General features: G+C 44.2%; 1 protein-coding gene across 1 annotated transcript in view; it reads left to right on the forward strand.

Moving 5' to 3' along the window:
• Positions 1-1,525: 1,525 nt before the first annotated feature.
• Positions 1,526-18,512, forward strand: part of LOC126162386 (uncharacterized) — a 113,383-nt gene continuing 96,396 nt past the window's right edge. The window contains exon 1 of the mRNA XM_049918862.1: positions 1,526-1,603. The gene's annotated coding sequence lies outside the window, so the exon portion shown is untranslated. The remainder of the gene's footprint in view (positions 1,604-18,512) is intronic.

Raw genomic sequence — 18,512 nt, forward strand, 5'->3', positions numbered from 1 at the left:
ATCCATCTCCCTTTTTAAATTTTCTAACCTACCTGCCCGATTAAGTGATCTGACATTCCACGCTCCGATCCGTAGATCGCCAGTTTTCTTTCTCCTGATAACGACGTCCTCTTGAGTAGTCCCCGCCCGGAGATCCGAATGGGGGACTATTTTACCTCCGGAATATTTTACCCAAGAGGACGCCATCATCATTTAATCATACAGTAGAGCTGCATGTCCTCGGGAAAAATTACGGCTGTAGTTTCCCCTTGCTTTCAGCCGTTCGCAGTACCAGCACAGCAAGGCCGTTTTGGTTAATGTTACAAGGCCAGATCAGTCAATCATCCAGACTGTTGCCCCTGCAACTACTGAAAAGGCTGCTGCCCCTCTTCAGGAACCACACGTTTGTCTGGCCTCTCAACAGATACCCCTCCGTTGTGGTTGCACCTACGGTACGGCCATCTGTATCGCTGAGGCACGCAAGCCTCCCCACCAACGGCAAGGTCCATGGTTCACGGGGGGGGTTCATCTCCATATTCGTCTGAAATATCTGATTTCTCGCCATCAGGGACCTCAGTGTACGTAATGAATTAATTATCAGGCAAATTCATCACAAATTCTAGGTCAGTGATAATCAAACAGCCAGAAATAATGAAATTTTGTTTAAAAATTATGTTTCTCATGCTTTTACACCTGAAAAGCAAAATTTCAAGCACCCATATCAATAGGTTTGCAAAGCGAGGTAGTAAATTATGGAATTTCCACTCAAATCTGCTGTTTCTTTGAAGCAACATAAGATTTTTCGCACTTAACTGGAAATTACTACGCAAGAAAAATTTATATTATACTTGATCAGGAGGGATTGTCACAAAAGTGTAAATTATTTCACTGTAAACGGAAGTGTAAAACCCGCATATTTTGGGCTGTTTTTATCGTCGTTTCTCATCCCAAATACGATCGCAGCAAATCGTCAATCGGAACGATTGTTTCCCGCCTTCTGCTAGTGAGTTTCCGCTACCTGTTGTGAAGACTACTGGCATGAGGCTTAAAGCGAACAACAACAGAGTAGTTAAAATCGATCTGATCCGGAAATATACCTGCGGAAAAAGATGTTTCCTGTAAGCACTGATAAAGAAAGGGTTCAAAATGACTAGGCGAGGGCAGGTTAACGGACGTCATTATCCTTCAGACTGAGTCCAGGTTGAAATGGCTCTGAGCACTATGGGACTTAACTTCTCAGGTCATCAGTCCCCTAGAACTCAGAACTACTTAAATCTTAGTAACCTAAGGACATCACACACATCCATGCCCGAGGCAGGATTCGAACCTGCGACCGTAGTGGTCGCGCGGTTCCAGACTGAAGCACCAAAAACCATTGCTCTCTGCAAAAGCACGCTTCTGCTTTTCGCGCTCGTTTCTAGTCGGAGCTTCGGACGAACAGGAGCACCACGACTGGTGGCAGGTGGCTGGAAAGGGGGGGGGGGGGGGGCGCTGTTGGGCAGCCAGCCAGACGACGCTGCCGGCCGGTTCAGTGAACCGGCGGACGGCCACGGGTCGACACCACAACAGAGCACAGCACAGCACAGCACAGCACGACACGAGAGAAGCGACGGACGCCGCGCAGGTAGGTCGCCAGACCGCCGAATACACGCGCCTCTGTCCAGAGCTGTGGCCCGGTAACGGTGCAGCAGTCAACTTACCAGCTTTCTCTGTTTGTACTGTAGCATGTCTCACTGAGCCACATTACTACTGTAGGTGAAGTACTTCTCGTCTACATCATCGCAAGCCATCTTACGGTACGTGTTCAAATGTGTGCGAAATCTTATGGGACTTAACTGCTAAGGTCATGAGTCCCTAAGCTTATACACTACTTAGCCTAGATTATCCTAAGGACAAACACACACACCCATGCCCGAGGGAGGACTCGAACCTCCGCCGGGACTAGCCGCACAGTCCATGACTGCAGCACCTAAGACCGCTCGGCTAATCCCGCGCGGCTACATTATGTGGTGGAGGGTATTTTAAGAACCACTATCATATCTCTTCTCTCTGTTTCATTCTCGGATGTAGCGCAGGAAGCCTCCGTATGAGGACGAATTTCTCTCCTTTTACCTTCGCGATAATTTCGCGAGATACCTGTAGGATGGAGTAAAACAGAATGTATCGTGATTAATACCAAAAACTGACGAGGATGAAAGCATACATCAACAGAAGCCAATCTTTCTAGCAAACAAACGTTTGCTAATGAGGCGTTTTGGAGATAACTGGGAATGCGTAGTTACTATCCCCCACTGATTTCAGTACGAAGTGTACAAACGTATTTGAAATGTAAACTTTCCCAACTATCCCCCATATAATTGGGCTAAAATTTCATACACGTGTCAAATGTTCAAATGTGTGTGAAATCCTTTGAGACTTAACTGCTAAGGTTATCAGTCCCTAAGCTGACACACTACTTAACCTAAATTATCCTAAGGACAAACACACACACCCATGGCCGAGGGAGGACTCGAACCTCCGCCGTGATCCACATGTCCTTCACAGCATTGGAGAGCGTGCTACATGCATGATAGGGCAGGGGCACATTTTGCTCCTGATGTAAGACGGCGCTCCAATATGTCCAGGATGGCCTGAGAGATCACCTGACCATAGTCCTCTGGATCTCTCTCTCTGGGGTCATCTCAGTACTAAAGTGTACAGCACTCTCTTTGATAAGAGGCCGAAGAACTGGAGCAGCGAAATGTATACTCTTGTCTGGTTTTACAAGAGGATCTGAGGGTGTTTGTAAGGATTCGTATTTCGCTCCAGAGATGAGCGCAGTAGTGTACGGAAATGTGAAGACGATACATGGAAGACCTCCTTTAATGGAGAGAAATGTACAGTAAATCGTAACATGTAGGTCGCTGTATTTCTTGTTAAGGCAGGGTACAGGTGATCTTTGAGTCTAAGTGTATGGGGATGTAATCAAGAAATATACATTTAGAATATGATTACGGTAACTGCTAGGCCTTTCCCTGCAGCTCCTCCCACTATGCATTCGATACATATGTTGAACACACCTCCTCCTCCACCACTCTGCTTCCCTCTCATCCTCCCTCTGCCTGTTCATTTCCTCCCACCTCCATGTGTCTGTCCCCTTCTCTCCACTCTCTCTGTCTCTTCATCTCCACCTCTCCCTCTCTCTCTGTCCATTTCCTCCACACTCTTTGTCTGACTATATCTTCCTCTCTCCTCCCTTTGACCATATTGTCCTCCCCCTCTCTCTTTCCATCTCCATCTCCCCCCCCCCTTTCCTTCTCCACCTTGCCAGTACCCTTCTGCACCTTCCACTGTTCTCATGCATCTCCACCTCCTCCTCTCTCTCTATCCACTTCCTCCTCCCCCTCACTCTATCCATCCCCTCCTCTATCAGTTTCAACCTGTTCCCAGCCATGCTCATCGGCATGTATAGCCCCTGCAATACAGTTCAATAAAGCAGGGTGGTACTACTGCCACAATACGCCTGTTATGCAGGCTAAGTTACACTTCATGGACGTGAAAATCATTTATTTGTTCCTGACAAATAGGCCGCCATGCGAAGCAGTCCGATATTACTCCAACACAACGCACCTGTCATGCAAGATGGCCTACATGACAGGGCATAGGAAACCGTTTCTTGCCCCTGACTTGTTGGCTGCCTATTGGAGCTAGGAGCTCATAAACTCCACAATACTGATACTCACGAGGCCTGCTGTTTCTGTGCCAAATTCGACTGAAATCGAAGCAGAGGTTGGGGAGGAGATCCATTTCATAATGAAATTAGTGACGGCTGATAGTCACACATTCGCAATTATCTAACAATGGTCTCGTTATCGGATTCAGGTTTCGATTGAAGCGACAAGTTTACTGTTTACTGGGAAGGTTTTGCTTCTGTTGTAGTATACTTGCTCACTTATTAGTTTCCGCTATTAATTATAATACACACTATGTATACTGTTTGACTCTTCTTGGAATATGCGTTTTCGGAGTTTTAAAATAAAATCTCTGCGTAGTGCAAAACATCTTTCTTGTAGCATGAGCTGCTTGAGTTTGCTGTACCTCTCAGTGACTCTCTCGCAGTTACTAAGTCAACTCGTGACAAAACGTCTTGCTGTCCTTCGGACCTTTTCTTTCTCATACGTCACAATCATTCGAGATGAAGTCATAATTTTATTTGGTCGAAATGACTTGTAAGATCCAAGCAAAGAGTAAAAAGAAGCTACAGAAATGTTCGTTCGGATACTTGGAAGAAAGAAAATATCCATAATTTTGAGACACGATGAAATTATTCTACCTCCGAAATGTCTCTGTAATGTTAATAAGGGTTGCATCAGAGAATGAGCCACATTCCCTTTAAATAATGTTTCTACCAATGCTCTGTCACGCTTGCACTGTTGTGAGCACAAAATATAGTTTGTTTCTAAATTCCAATTACAGACTAGTGTAGAGTGAGCCTGATAGATACTGGTCTGAACGGAAATCCTCGTACGGAGACGAATGGAATGGTTCCCATGCTGCGAGAAAGCATGTAAGCCAATGCATTGTCCTTTCCCGTGTCTGCTCCATGAATGAATGGCAATTATTACATTTGCAACCAAATTGTGTTGTAACACTGCCTTGTGATAACCACGGTTGGAGTACGTCGACTGTCACTGGAAGACAATACATCAGTATTAATACTAAAGTACTTTGCTTCAAAAATATCGTCCGTTCACTCGACAGACGCAGGATACTGAGACACGTGCGCGGTCCTACAGCCCGGAAACTGTTACGAACGTGTCTGGCCATGGGTTCGTTTTCAGATCCCTATACGTCAAACACACTCTACACAGTCTGAAGTCTGCAAAGGGAATTTAGAAAAATTCGACAGTTCCGCTTCAGAAACAGTGTCGTGTCCATAAGGGTGCTACACAGCACCAAATTCTTGCAGTTTAGACTGCAAAGCGCTGTTTTTCAGCTGAAATGAGACTACGAAGTCGAGGTATGTGGCCTGCTTTAGCAACCACGGTACCTCAGGTTGTGCTGAATGAGGCCTTATTCCGTTTTGCATTCGCGGGACGCGTTCATTGCCGCGCCCATATGGGCATCCACAGATGTCTTTTGAGGAGGGAGCAAGATTCAAAACGTATCAGTTTGGGTTCTGATTTGGTGTGTTTGAAAACGTGTCGTGTCCCAAGAACTAAATCTGACAAGAAGTGCACAAAACTTACTTAGTCTCAAAATATAGATGTATTACTTTCGTACGTAAAGAGTAAACATATTTCAATAGTAGATGCAAAGTACGTCTTTTTATCTTATTGATATGAATATGGACGTCACTTTTTTACTAAGCGATCTGATATTATATCTTTATATAATTAAATCCAATGTATGAACGTGGTTATGAAATAAAGCTAGAAAATATTCACAAAAATAGTTTATTGATGCTCCCATAATATTAGCTTGAAAGTGAAAATTAAAAATATGAAATAGGAAAAAAGCTCGTACTGACTGAGAAAACCCGTCTAGATACCATCAAAATGACCCATTAATACCAGTTGAAGTGGAAACAGGAAATAAACTTTTTTAAAAAGCGTATTCAGCTTCGATATCATCTAGAAAATTTTGTTTGCTTATAAAACTTCACATTTTTTCACATTAATGGATTTACTATATTAGTTTCATGATTTCTATTTCTTAATGCCGACTGGCATAAATGAAGTTGAAGAAAATGTGTTTTTAGAGTTACATTTTTTTGGTTTGTTTGGTGAAGTTTAACGCAGGGCCAATATACGACTAGATGCACGTGAGAAAGCGTAAGACACCACCCTCAAATTAGCCCGTAGCATCAACTTTTAGCAGCCTAGGACTGCATTTATCACACTGTTGCGCAGCATGCCAGCTGGAATGCTGGATTCGTAGCTCTGTGACTGCATGTGGTGCTGCACTGCATCCATAGACTTTGAGAAGATCTCAGTCCTGTAGAGCACATTTCTTCGACCTTGAAATTTCAACATTTTTCCCTTTCTTCTATTGCAGAAAACGGTATTTTTTTCAGAGTGGTGTGTTTTGAGTTAAGTATAACTACAATATAGCACGACTACAATAGCTATGTCTTCTAAAACTGAATGCAGAATCAGCAAGCCATCGTGTGTTTTCTTTTTCCAGAGACAAACGGTAACCTACTGTTATGATTCCGTTGTTCATTAATGAGAGATGGCGTCGTTAACGAGAATTGGAATCAGGTGACTGGTACTGTTCTGCTACCGTGTTTACGTGTTTGGAATCAGTGATGGAATCCGTACGTCATGGTGGCAGACAGGTTCCTTTCTCCGGCTCAGGAAGTGCTGAAAGAGGGGACTACAGAAAGAGGCTGAAGACATTATTTCGGCATGGTTCTGTAAAGGCTCATATCCATCTGGACTACAGATCATCACCGAAACCCCACCCACACCAAAGAATCAATATAATTTTCCATGAACAGAGTAAAAACCAAGAAAGCCTAAGATACAGTGACTGCTAACGCGGCAGTATGTTTCATTGCGGTCGGCAATGTTAAACCTGCAATTTAGTGTGGAGTTACAGACAATGCCTGCTAGAAATTCGACATAATTCAGTAACGAACAAAGGGCCTGTATCCAGATTCCAGGAAGGCCAAGTACCTCATCAGCACAATAAGAAGACCACACCCTAACCACGAAAAACATCCTCATACCGCAACACCACTTACACCGTACCTTGCAATTTGTACTACACATTGCGGCAGTTACGTTTTACAGGCATTCGCGAAATCCAAACCCTTCCATAGGGCTATCACAGGGTACAGCGTGATTTATCATTCCAAATCACTCGTTTCTAGTCATACACCGCCCAGTGGCGTCGCTCTTTCCACCATCTGAGACTTCGCTTAGCACTGACTGTAGAAACGTGTGACTTATGAGGAATTGTTCGACCATTGAACCTCGTTCTTTTTAATGCGTGCGCACAGCTGATCTGATGGTAGCGCTTTGGAAATCACGAGTGAGTCCTTTCGCTGGCTTGATGGGATTTTTTTATAACCATCAGCCGCAGTGCTCGACAGTCCCTGCCCGTCACTCCAGGAGGCCTGTCTGGTTTTGGTTTAGCATTTCCACATCACAGTCACATCGCCCACAGTCAGCTTAGGCAGGTTTAGAATGACTGAAATGTTCCTGATGGATTGGTGACATCCAGTGACTAGAGCACATTCGAAGTCACAGAGCTCACGTGACTGACCCATTCTGCTGTTAGTGCTTCTCTACTGTCAACACAAAACTCCCCGTCTCCTTGTATATCGAAGGGTCCATCTTTTGTGGCATTTAGGGGTAAATTTGTGGTAAGATCTTATGGGACCATATGCTTAGGTTATCGGTCCCTAAGCTTACACACTACTTAATGTAAGTTACGCTATGGACAACACACACACCCACGCCCGAGGTAGGACTCGAACCTCCGACGGGGGGAGCCGCTCGGACCGTGAAAAGACGCCCTAGACAGCGCGACTACCCCGCGCGGCCATGTAGTGGTCACTTCCGCAATACATAGGAGTTTCCCAATACCTGTGATCAGATAGCGTACGTAGACGCACAAGTTCAGGTGGATTCTATTTAAAACGAAGCAAATACTGCTGAGAAATTTACTTTAGCCTTTGCTGTTGCGCAGTATTCAACCAATGCGGCAATGGTCAGTTGATTCATCGCAAATAACGTGGCTTAAAATACAGAGAGGTCCAGAAAAATGTAGACACTCTGCTTCTGTTGATGGAACTTCACTTTTCAAGGTCCCCCACAAATAGGATCGAAGAGGTGTAAGGTTTGGAGACCCTGGTGCGTACTCAACAGCTCCTCTTCGACCTATCCATCGTCCAGGTAGATTTTCCTCCAAGTAGGCTCTGACATCTCTTGTTGTAAGTAAAATCTTTCAGTTTCAAACACCTCTCGGATGGCAGGTAAAATCGATTTTTGCAGCTGCACCAGTTACGGTACCTACGAAGAAGAATGGGCCAATCCAACCACGCGATGACAGATAACACTACACATTAACACCCGGTAGATTAACATGTTTGTCCACGTGAAACTGAGGATTTTCAGGAGCCCAGTGCACACGTTTGCGGCGGTTTACAATACCGCTCAGTTTGAACTGCGTCTTGTCAGACCAGATAACCAACCCTGAAAACCGTTCATCCCCACGAAGCATGCCTTCAATCCACTCGAGTACTCCATCCTTCGTTCCGCATCGTCCTCGTTCATAGCGTGCAGCGATCTTGGACTGAACACTTCCCACTTTGCAGCCTTCAGAATTTGTTGTACGCTTCATCGGATTACTCCGCTTTTATGTTCACCCTACTTCACAGATGTTTGAAATGATGTAGTAAAGTGTTGGAACACAGCGGCACTGGAAGCTGAATTTGTTGATGTTTTTGGTCGGGCATACCTTCTCTCATACACATCCTGAACAGTACAGTCGGCTTCAAATTTATCCCGAATACGATAAATTGTCGTTCGTGTTAGTGGCTGCTTTCCGTACACAGTACGCCATTGCCGTTGTATCTCCATCATGTTTTCGTACTTCCAACACCACTTCAACGCTGCCTTACCTTGCTCAGACGACGATCTTACTTGATTCAATGTTGCGCTGTTATCTGTTGGAAAACGCGCGTTAAGATCTGCTGAGAAAACAGTGGACTACGCTCCCGCGCAATGTTGCAACGTTACATCATTTTTTCCCAAAGATATTATCTATCAAAGTGTGTCTACATTTTTCTGCACCCCTCTGTACAACATAAACTTTCAATTGCATCTCGTCCAACACATACGCACTTTTTCAGTGTCTTACCATATGTCTGAAGTTTCAGGACGTCCTTCACGTGTACTATCTTGGGCATACATATTGCCGCGTTTGAATTTAACCACTCAGTCTTATGAAACCAAAAAAATACCTTTACAGCGAAATAGAAACGAAACAGTAACCAAAATAAAGGCACTGTGTACGAATGTGCACATCTTTGAATTCAAAATTGGTGTTGGGTAACGGGCACGACGTCCACAAGATTGTCGAGTTATTGTTGCACAAGACCGTCCCACCCTCCTGAGGTCATTCAGTGGCTAAAGATGGTTCCTGCAACGACGCCCTGCATATTTCAACTGGTAACAAGCATGCTTAGTTGCATTCGTTTCAGCACGTTCCACAGGACATTCCATGCGATTCATTCCTGTCTTCTGGAGTAAAGTACGAGGTGGGTGCGGTATGGTCATGGAAAATGAGAGTTGGCGATAACCAATCAAAACCTTTTTGACTGCATGGTATTCCGGATTATCGACTTGAATGCAACACATATAACATGGCGACATTAAAAAGCCGTATGAACAAAACTCTTACCGTAGTGTAACACATATGCTTCTGCTGTTCATTTTTGGTATAAACTACGACAACAGGGCGGCAAGTGGGCAGTAAGTTTCACCGTAGAATGTGATACCCTTTACAGTGGTTTCTAACATGATTTGTACGAAAGGGAGCGTAGGCAGAGCAAAAAATTGTGGCAATAGCGGAAAAAAACACAGATATTGACATTCTATAGGCTTTCGAAGGACTACGGGATGTATGAAACAACAAATCGCAGGACTTTTCAGTTACAATTTTCTTGTAGTCTACAAACATTTACTGAAAAATAATTGGTTCAAAAAATGGTTCAAATGGCTCTGAGCACTATGGGACTTAACATCTTAGGTCATCAGTCCCCTAGAACTTAGAACTACTTAAACCTAACTAACCTAAGGACATCACACACATCCATGCCCGAGGCAGGATTCGAACCTGCGACCGTAGCAGTCCTGCGGTTCCGGATTGTAGCGCCTAGAAACGCACGGCCACAGCGGCCGGCTAAAAATAATTGGCAGACGATAACAACTTTCGCGGCAGTGAGTGTCACGATCAAGTAATAGACGAGTTATAGAAAGACGTCATATTTATATACGCAATAACGTGATGTTTTGTTCATTACACTTCGAAAGAAGCCAGTCCACGAATGGATAAAACAGGAAAGTGGCATTGAATTATTTACATTATTTAACGTACCAGATAAGCCTCCACAACTGAAGCTGAACAGAAAACTACAACACAAGCGTGATTAGTTGATTTTAAAACGACACGAACATAAAAGTGTTTCTCGAATCAAAAGAAACCAATTTCGCAGTTTTTGCTACATCAGAACCACAGAAGTCACAGTTTTTCAACACAGTTGTTTTTTGAAGACGAAGTAATTACGATATCTGGCAGAACATCCGACACCTTAAGATGTCAACAGATCGCCGGAGAAATCCGAAGAATCACAAAAAGTAACTATATTAAACAAATATTCGTGAGCTGCAAAGTCGATTAAAGTGCAAAGCAAATCTTCGTAATTTGTGCAAAACTGCTGTGTGAAAGAAAGTGCCAGTCATAAGAACAGTCAGCAACACAAATACGTACTTCTTATGTATGAAATACGGTGTTTATACCTTCTTGCTTTCTATTTTTTTTCTTCCTTTGTTGTCATTTCATTCCTCTCGGCTAACGTATTTGGCATCTTGCTTTCATTGAGATAAGCTGCCATTATATGGAATTTAGCGAGCGTTTCTTGACGGAGATATTGTAACATACGTCGTTTCACTCATGAATTTTGGCTCCGTTTGTATTTCTTTTGAGACTATCCACGTCTCTAGATATTTTACTAACGTTTGTAATGCAAAAATAGAATTTAAACTGTGCTATTACGCAGACCGAGTTGGCGCCTGCCACAGTTTAGTTTATAGTAACGCCGTATCTGTGCTAGGCCAGGCGATTGGGCGTGGAACGAGGCGCACAGGGAAGCGGCGCGGTCAAAACCCGGTGACCGCCCGGAGCCAGTGTGTAAGCGCGCGCCTACCATTTCCGCCGCGGAGACGCTGCCGTGCTGAATGCACAACGCGACGAGACGCCGCACGTTCCCATAGAGGGCAGCTGGAAGCGACGCCCTGACAGTCGCTGACCCCACCGGCTTGCTCGCATCCTGAACAGTTTCCAAGACGGCGTCGGAATGTCGAACCAGCCCAGCCGCTGTATCCAGACCCGCAGAACACACTGCTTCACGATAGGGATCAGGTTTTATTCTGTGTTTCCTCCTTCCCTACAAGCTGTTACTGTAGTGCAATCTGGACTTACACCTAGAAAAAAAAAAACAAAAAAAATAACGTTGGTGTCTGATATATAGCCAGGTTTTCGACTGGAGTGGCAACTTCTTGTGATGAATACTGAATAACTTTCCCCAGCACGGGAGTTGTTCACGCACACAGAAGCAATTTGGGTGGGGTGTTCATTAAACTCGCTTACAAGTATTTCCTTACAGGAAAAAACATTGCTCATTAGATTAAAATACTCAGGACCACTAACGGACTGGGATTTCTTGAAACCGCCGTTCAGAAGGCAAATTCCGTTTGTGGCACACGTGCGCACGAAGTTCTTTTCACTGTGCAATGCGTGTTACATTTGTTGCAGCTCCTCGTCGTACATAATCGTTGACAGATTACACCGACACACAGAAACGGTGGCACTCAGGGTCACTGGTGGTGGCAGAGGATACTGCGACACGCCTCCTGTAGCTGGTCACTCTCTTCTTCTTCTTCTTCTTCTCCTCCTCCTCTTCCACCTCCTTATTTTTATTATTTTTCTGGCCACCTCCTTGAGTGGACTACTTAAACATACAGAACTTACTCTTCTTGCTTACTCTCTAATATCTGGAAGACAGTCTTCGCTATTTGTGCTTTGTGTCTGATGAGCTAAGGGTAACGGTCCTTGGTCTTCATTGAGAGCGCGAGTAATGCGCAACTGCAAATATAGCGTACATAGCACAGCAAAAGAAACGAAATTCAGTTCACGCAAAGAACGCCGTTTCTGTAGAGATGACTATCGTCGTTTGCTGTGTCTTAAAAATATTTTAGACGATTTCAGGTGACCTATTTCACATTCACAGTTTTCCCAAATGTCAGTCGTGCACAAATATTTGCAAGAAAGTTTTTTAATACGCAGAAATATAAGACTGTGCACAGAACGAAATTTAAAAATAATTTGAGCAGCATGATAATGAGTCTTTTCTGGAACCGGTCATGCCATAGAAAGTAAGCGAATAAATTACGGCCACTGTCCACTGCGAGATTTGACGTCGTTTGGTGGCGTTGCGAGATCGTGACGCGGTAAAGAAAGTATAAAGGCGGATCAGACACGAACGGCCACAAAATCCACTGGCATAAGCGACTTTGACAAAAGGTATATTGTTAAGGTCAGAACAAGCATTTCGGAACCGACAAAGCTGTCCGGCTGTTCGCGTGAGCATCTCTGGAAAGTGGTTGAAGGACGGGGAAACCACGAGAAGGCGACGAGCTGTTGGACGTCCACGTCTCATCACAGAACGTCAGAATCGGATGCTTGGTCGCTGTGTAAAGTACGGTAGGCAGCGATAGGTGGCAAATCTAACGACGAGTGCAATGCTGATGGGGGCACAAGTTCTACGGAGCACACAGTTGAGCGAATATTGTTCAACATGTGGATTCGCAGCAGACGACCCCTACGTGTACCCCGGAAACGTCATCTAGGCGAACGTTTGCTAGAAATATGCACCGCGCCACGGACGCAGGTCGATGGGTTCAAATGGCTCTGAGCACCATGGGACTTAACTGCAGTGGTCATCAGTCCCCTAGAACTTAGAACTACTTAAACCTAACTAATCTAAGGACATCACACACATCCATGCCCGAGGCAGGATTCGAACCTGCGACCGTAGCGGTCGCACGGTTCCAGACTGTAGCGCCTAGAACCGCTCGGCCACCCCGGCCGGCGCAGGTCGATGGGGGTAGTAATATCTTGTGGGGGGTAATTCACCCGAGCTTCCATGGAGATTATAGTAGTACAAGGCCTCGTGGCAGCTGTGGACTAAGTGAACGTCTTTGCGCGCTACCAGCGTCCCTACACACTTGATGTCTTCCCTGATGGTCACGTCATCTTCCAGCAGCATAACTGCTGGTGCCCCCAGGCCAGAATCGCGCTATAGTAATTAGATTTGCATGTTAGTGTACTCGAGTTTCCTTGACCCCAAAATTCGCCTGATCTGAACCCGATGGAACCCACGTGGGGAGCTACCGGACAACTGCTCCGTGCCCACAAATGCTCGCCCCTCAACTTATGGGAATTTGCTGACCTACTCGTAGACATTTGGTGTCACATACCTCCAGAAAACTATCAAGACCTTACCAAATGCATGTCAAACACAATCGCTACTGTACTACGTTCCAAAGGTGGACCACCACACTAATAAGAAGATGGTCATAATGGTTAGGCGCATAAGTACAAAAGCAAGGCGATACTACGCTGAACTGTAGGTGATGCAAATAGTAGAGTTCGATCAAGACTGCAGTTACAGTGGCACTGACGACTGTCGCCAGAAGTCACCTGGCAACAACGGTAGACTGCTTGGTCAAAATACATTATGTCTCCTCCGTCAGATTTTGGCGGAATGGATGTCACGACACTTCTCTGCTTAGATACGAGTCCTGCACTGCACCATTTGCTATTAAAATGGCGGGGAATGCATGTGAAGGAGCTATATCTGTCTCGAGAAGAACGTGGCTAATACCATACGCCCTTTCTTAAACTATTGGAACAACCAGACAGATTTCTCGAATATGCGACAACGTAGAAAGAAACGTTCTGTCACACACGTAAGATGATACATGGTAACAGTGATAAGCAGTCCAACTTCAGAAAATGCATTTCAGCAGAAGAACGGTTATTCGTAACTAAAAAATACTTTTTCATTCATTCTGTCTAACAACTCGTTCAAAAAATTAAGTTGCTGTGTATCTTTTATTTTGCTAGTCATCGGGGCTCTGATCGAAGCCGGACTCATCACAAGAGGATATTTTACTTCAGTCCAGGTCGAAGACGTTTCTGGAGGCATCCCAGACAGTGTTGCGATACCAACCTGGCTGTACCCGACGTACCGCCCGACAACCATGAGCGCACGAAATGATACAAAACCAGATGAGAAACTGCGATGTAAAGAAGTGGCGCTTTGGTTAAGAAGGTAGAGCTTGTTCAGGAGGAGTGGGATTCAAATCGGTATTCGGCCAAAATGGTTCTGCATCCGCAATCTGCATACTGTGTGTGACGGAGCGTACTTTGTGTGCGACTTCCCTGAATGTCACTAAACCTCCATCTGAGCTCCAATATCTCAGATTTTTTCGCCTTTATAATTTCGCAAGCTATATGTGGAAGGAAGTACTGTGCTATTTGACTCTTCTTGGAATTTTAACAAGAATCCAGTTTATGACGCACAACACCTTCCTCGTGATGATGATGATGTTTGGTTTGTGGGGCGCTCAACTGCGTGGTTATCAGCGCCCGTACAATTTCCCAACCTTTGCTCAGTCCAATTTCAACTCTTTCCGGGATGATGATGAAATGATGAGGACAACACAAACATCCAGTCATCTCGAGGCAGGTGAAAATCCCTGACCCCGCCGGGAATCGAACCCGGGACCCCGTGCCCGGGAAGCGAGAACGCTACCGCGAGACCACGAGCGGCGGACACACCTTCCTCGTAGCGCCTACCGCTAAAGTTGAATGAAATTCTGTGGGACGCTTCTCATATTACTAAACGAACCTCTCAAGAAAAGTTTTCCTTAAGTTTCCTTTGTAATTTCAAGACAAATGCGAACATAACTCCCTAAACAAAACCATCGCCGATTTGCTTGAGCAGTTCGAGTTAGTTTTTACTTCAATTGATTTAACGTCGATAGTTCTCTAAATTCTATTTAGACGGAACTGTGGTGGCTGAGATACAGTATATTCGTTTTTATTGAAGCTCTGCATTATTTACACACCAAGTTTGTAATATACTTCCATCCACTGATTTCGTCACCAGCCCTTGTCGTATATATGTAGCGCATCTGCGGAAGTTGCTTCGCAGAGCGGTACCGAAACATAAACATAAAAAGATACGGGAGAAACAAGAGAAGAGAAAAAACACTTTTGAGTGTAGTTTAGGGTACATAGTAGCGTTTACAGCGATTCTCAGTAGCTACCCGTCTCTCGACAAAGAAGTAAAGTTGCAACTTAATGACACTTCGCTATCGAGGTTATTAGAGAGGGAGCATTGGCTTAGATTGACAAGGATGGGGAAACACATCGGGCGTACCCTGTTTATTGAATAATAGTCACCTGGTTGTATTCATATAGTTATATAACACAAAATCTAAAGCGGTTAGCAGGTCGTAGAAGTGAACCCCGTTTGTCCTGACAAGGAGCAGAAATTGTTTGAGCGTCCTAACTGACAAAACACTGTCCAGCCCAGAACATATGTTAATCCATTGATTGTAGGCTTCTCCACACATAGAAAGATTCTAGAGACAGAGATGCGACGACTATTCATCAAACAGGTGAATGTTTCTGTACTTATGCATCCCGGTATTATAAAATTCAGGTTAAAAAATGGGTTCCTTCATAAAATACAAGCCTTGACAAAGCGTTAGACGACTTATCAATTTTATACTATCGCCACAAGCTGAGAAACGTCGAAAGCAGAGGATTTCACTAAGTAGCACCTTATGAAACTGGACTTTTTCCATGTGATGACTCATTAAAATCAATATCAAAGGCCTGATAGACTATGTCGAGGATAATACACACATCAAAAGAAGTTTTGCATCACCCCGGTTACCAGAACTCCTCAACACAGACGTTCACTGTGCATATTGTATCACAGACACACTCCCTTTGACTGTTCAGAGATAACACTAAAGACGCCCAAAGATGTATAAAACCATGCAAGAGCATTAGACGGATGGGGTCCGACAGTCGATCAGTTCCAGTCATTCCACCAGGAAGGAGGTACACGGCTCGTGTCGTCTGTAGTTCAACCATGCCTAGACGGTCAGTACCGCGGTTCGATCGCGTCCACATTGTTGCTTTTGCCAGGAAGGGCTCTAAGCAAGGGATGTGTCTAGGCGTCTCGGAGTGAACCAAAGCGATGTTGTTCGGACATGGAGGAGATATGACATGCCTCGCTCAGGTCGCCCAAAGGCTCCTAATGCAGTGGATGACCGCTACCTACGGGTTATGGCTCGGAGGAACCCCGACAGCAACGCCACCATGTTGAATAATGCTTTTCGTGCAGCTACAGGACGTCGTGTTACGGCTCAAACTGTGCTCAGTAGGCTACATGATGCGCAACTTCTCTCCCGACGTCCATGACGAGGTCCATCTTTGCAACCACGACACCGTGCAGCGCAGTACAGATAGGCCCAACAACACGCCGAATGGACCGCTCAGGATTACCATAACGTTCTCTTCACCGATGAGTGTCACATTTGCCTTCAAGCAGACAATCGTCGGAGACGTATTTGGAGACAACTCGGTCAGGCTGAACGGCTTAGACACACTGTCCAGCGAGTGCAGCAAGGTGGAGGAGGTTCCCTGCTGTTTTGGGGTGGCATTATGTGGGGCCGGCATACGCCTCTGGTAGTCATGGAAGGCGCCGTAACGGCTGTACGATACGTGAATGCCATCCTCCGACCGATAGTGCAACCATATCGGCAGCATATTGGCGAGGCAGTCGTCTTTATGAACGATAATTCGCGCCCCATCGTGCACAGCTTGTGAATGACTTCCTTCAGGATAACAACATCGCTCGGTCTGGAGAACATTCTGGCCAGAATGTTCTCCAGACATGAACCCTATCGAACATGCCTGGGATAGACTGAAAAGGGCTGTTTAAGGGACGACATGACCCACAAAACACTCTGAGGGACCTACGCCGATTCGCCGTTGAAGAGTGGGACAATCTGGGCCAACAGTGCCTTGATGAACTTGTGGATAGTATGCCACGGCGAGTACAGGCATGCATCAATGCAAGAGGACGTGCTGCTGGATATTAGACGTACCGCTGTGTTCAGCAATCTGGACCACCACCTCTGAAGGTCTCGGTGTGTGGTGTACAACATGCAATGTGTGTTTTTCATGAGCAATAGAAAGGGCGGAAATGAGTTTATGTTGATCTCTATTCCAATTACTGTACAGGTTCCGGAACACTCGGAACCGAGGTGATGCAAATCTTTTTTTGATGTTTGTGTATGGGCTATCTGAAAACATTTCTCCAAACAAGTATTCTAGTTTTTCACGACTTTCCTTGGTTTGCTGCTGTGTGTGTTGGCACTAAGCTTTGAAATGATCATGATATGATTCGTCTGTTTGGAAAGTTGACATATTTCGTTAATTTTCGACAAAATAGCCAGTCTTTTTCCAAACTAATATTGAAACAGATGTATTTTGTCCTAAGCGTCTTTCACACAATTGATCATAACGATCTGTGGGATCATATCACTTTTCAAAGGAAAAAGTCATATCATAATTCACATAAAGCTGATAAGATTAAAGACAAAAAAAGCAAACTTCAACAAAGGCTTTACAAAGACAAAAAATATTTACAATGATGTAGACAATAGATAACACGTACAAAGCAAGGCTTTAAAGTACTTCGAATAACTCTTGCACAGAATAAAAGGAACGTGCTACAAAGAAACCTTCCAATTTAAATACGAACACCTGGCGTTTATCACTCACCGAAAACGAAACTGCTGACTAGTGCAAACTTTTCAGTACAGTAGTTACATAAATGCTTTCCAAAGGCAAATCGCTTTCCTTCTACAATTCACTGAGTAAATGTGGCATTTTTTTTAGACTGAAGCCGTGTTAATTTTCACAAAAGCTACGAGGGACAATATGTGCGGAAATGGTAGAGTTAGAATTGAAGGTTCTGCTGTAGAAATGGTGCAACCCACAAGTTTCCTGTTTTTAGAAAAAAAGAGTGAAAGTTAAAGAAACCGTATAAATTAACTATTACTGCTACAAAAATTGTTCTTTGTGTTTGGAGTGATATTATTAAATGTAAATATTTGCTCTCTACATGAACTTAAAAAGATCATTTTCAGTGCCATAATTGTGGGTTATACCATATCACCTCCAAGAAGAAATTGAAACTTTATTGGTGTATTCCAAATTTTTGTACTTTTATACTTCATTGTTGCTCTCTGCGAAGAAAATATGTGTTTACTGCCAGAATGAAGTAACCTACATTATCATATTTTTAAGAAAAGTGATGGAAATAAACAGTACGTATTTTTTTCTGGTTTTCTTGTAATTCATGGACCTGTATGGCATATCCCGATTTACTGTTTCAGATAAATCGATTTCAGAAGGTTTATCCTTGTGAAATTTCAGCCGCTGTATCTTCAGGCAGTTGATTTTGTCACTGTCTACACATATTTTCTTCTTAATAGTCATATCTTTCAAAGGCTTAATGCTTTTAGACTCATCTTCTTGTAGATGAGTGACTTGAAATTTGTTTCCTTTCTTCTTTGCCACCCCAATAATTCTAATAAAACTTTCAGCATAAAAAATACATTGTTCTTCCTTCATCTCAGTATCTCTACATGACAAATCTTGGTCATAGC

Source organism: Schistocerca cancellata, chromosome 1, assembly GCF_023864275.1.
Source record: "Schistocerca cancellata isolate TAMUIC-IGC-003103 chromosome 1, iqSchCanc2.1, whole genome shotgun sequence".
NCBI classification, from domain to species: Eukaryota; Metazoa; Arthropoda; class Insecta; order Orthoptera; family Acrididae; genus Schistocerca; species Schistocerca cancellata.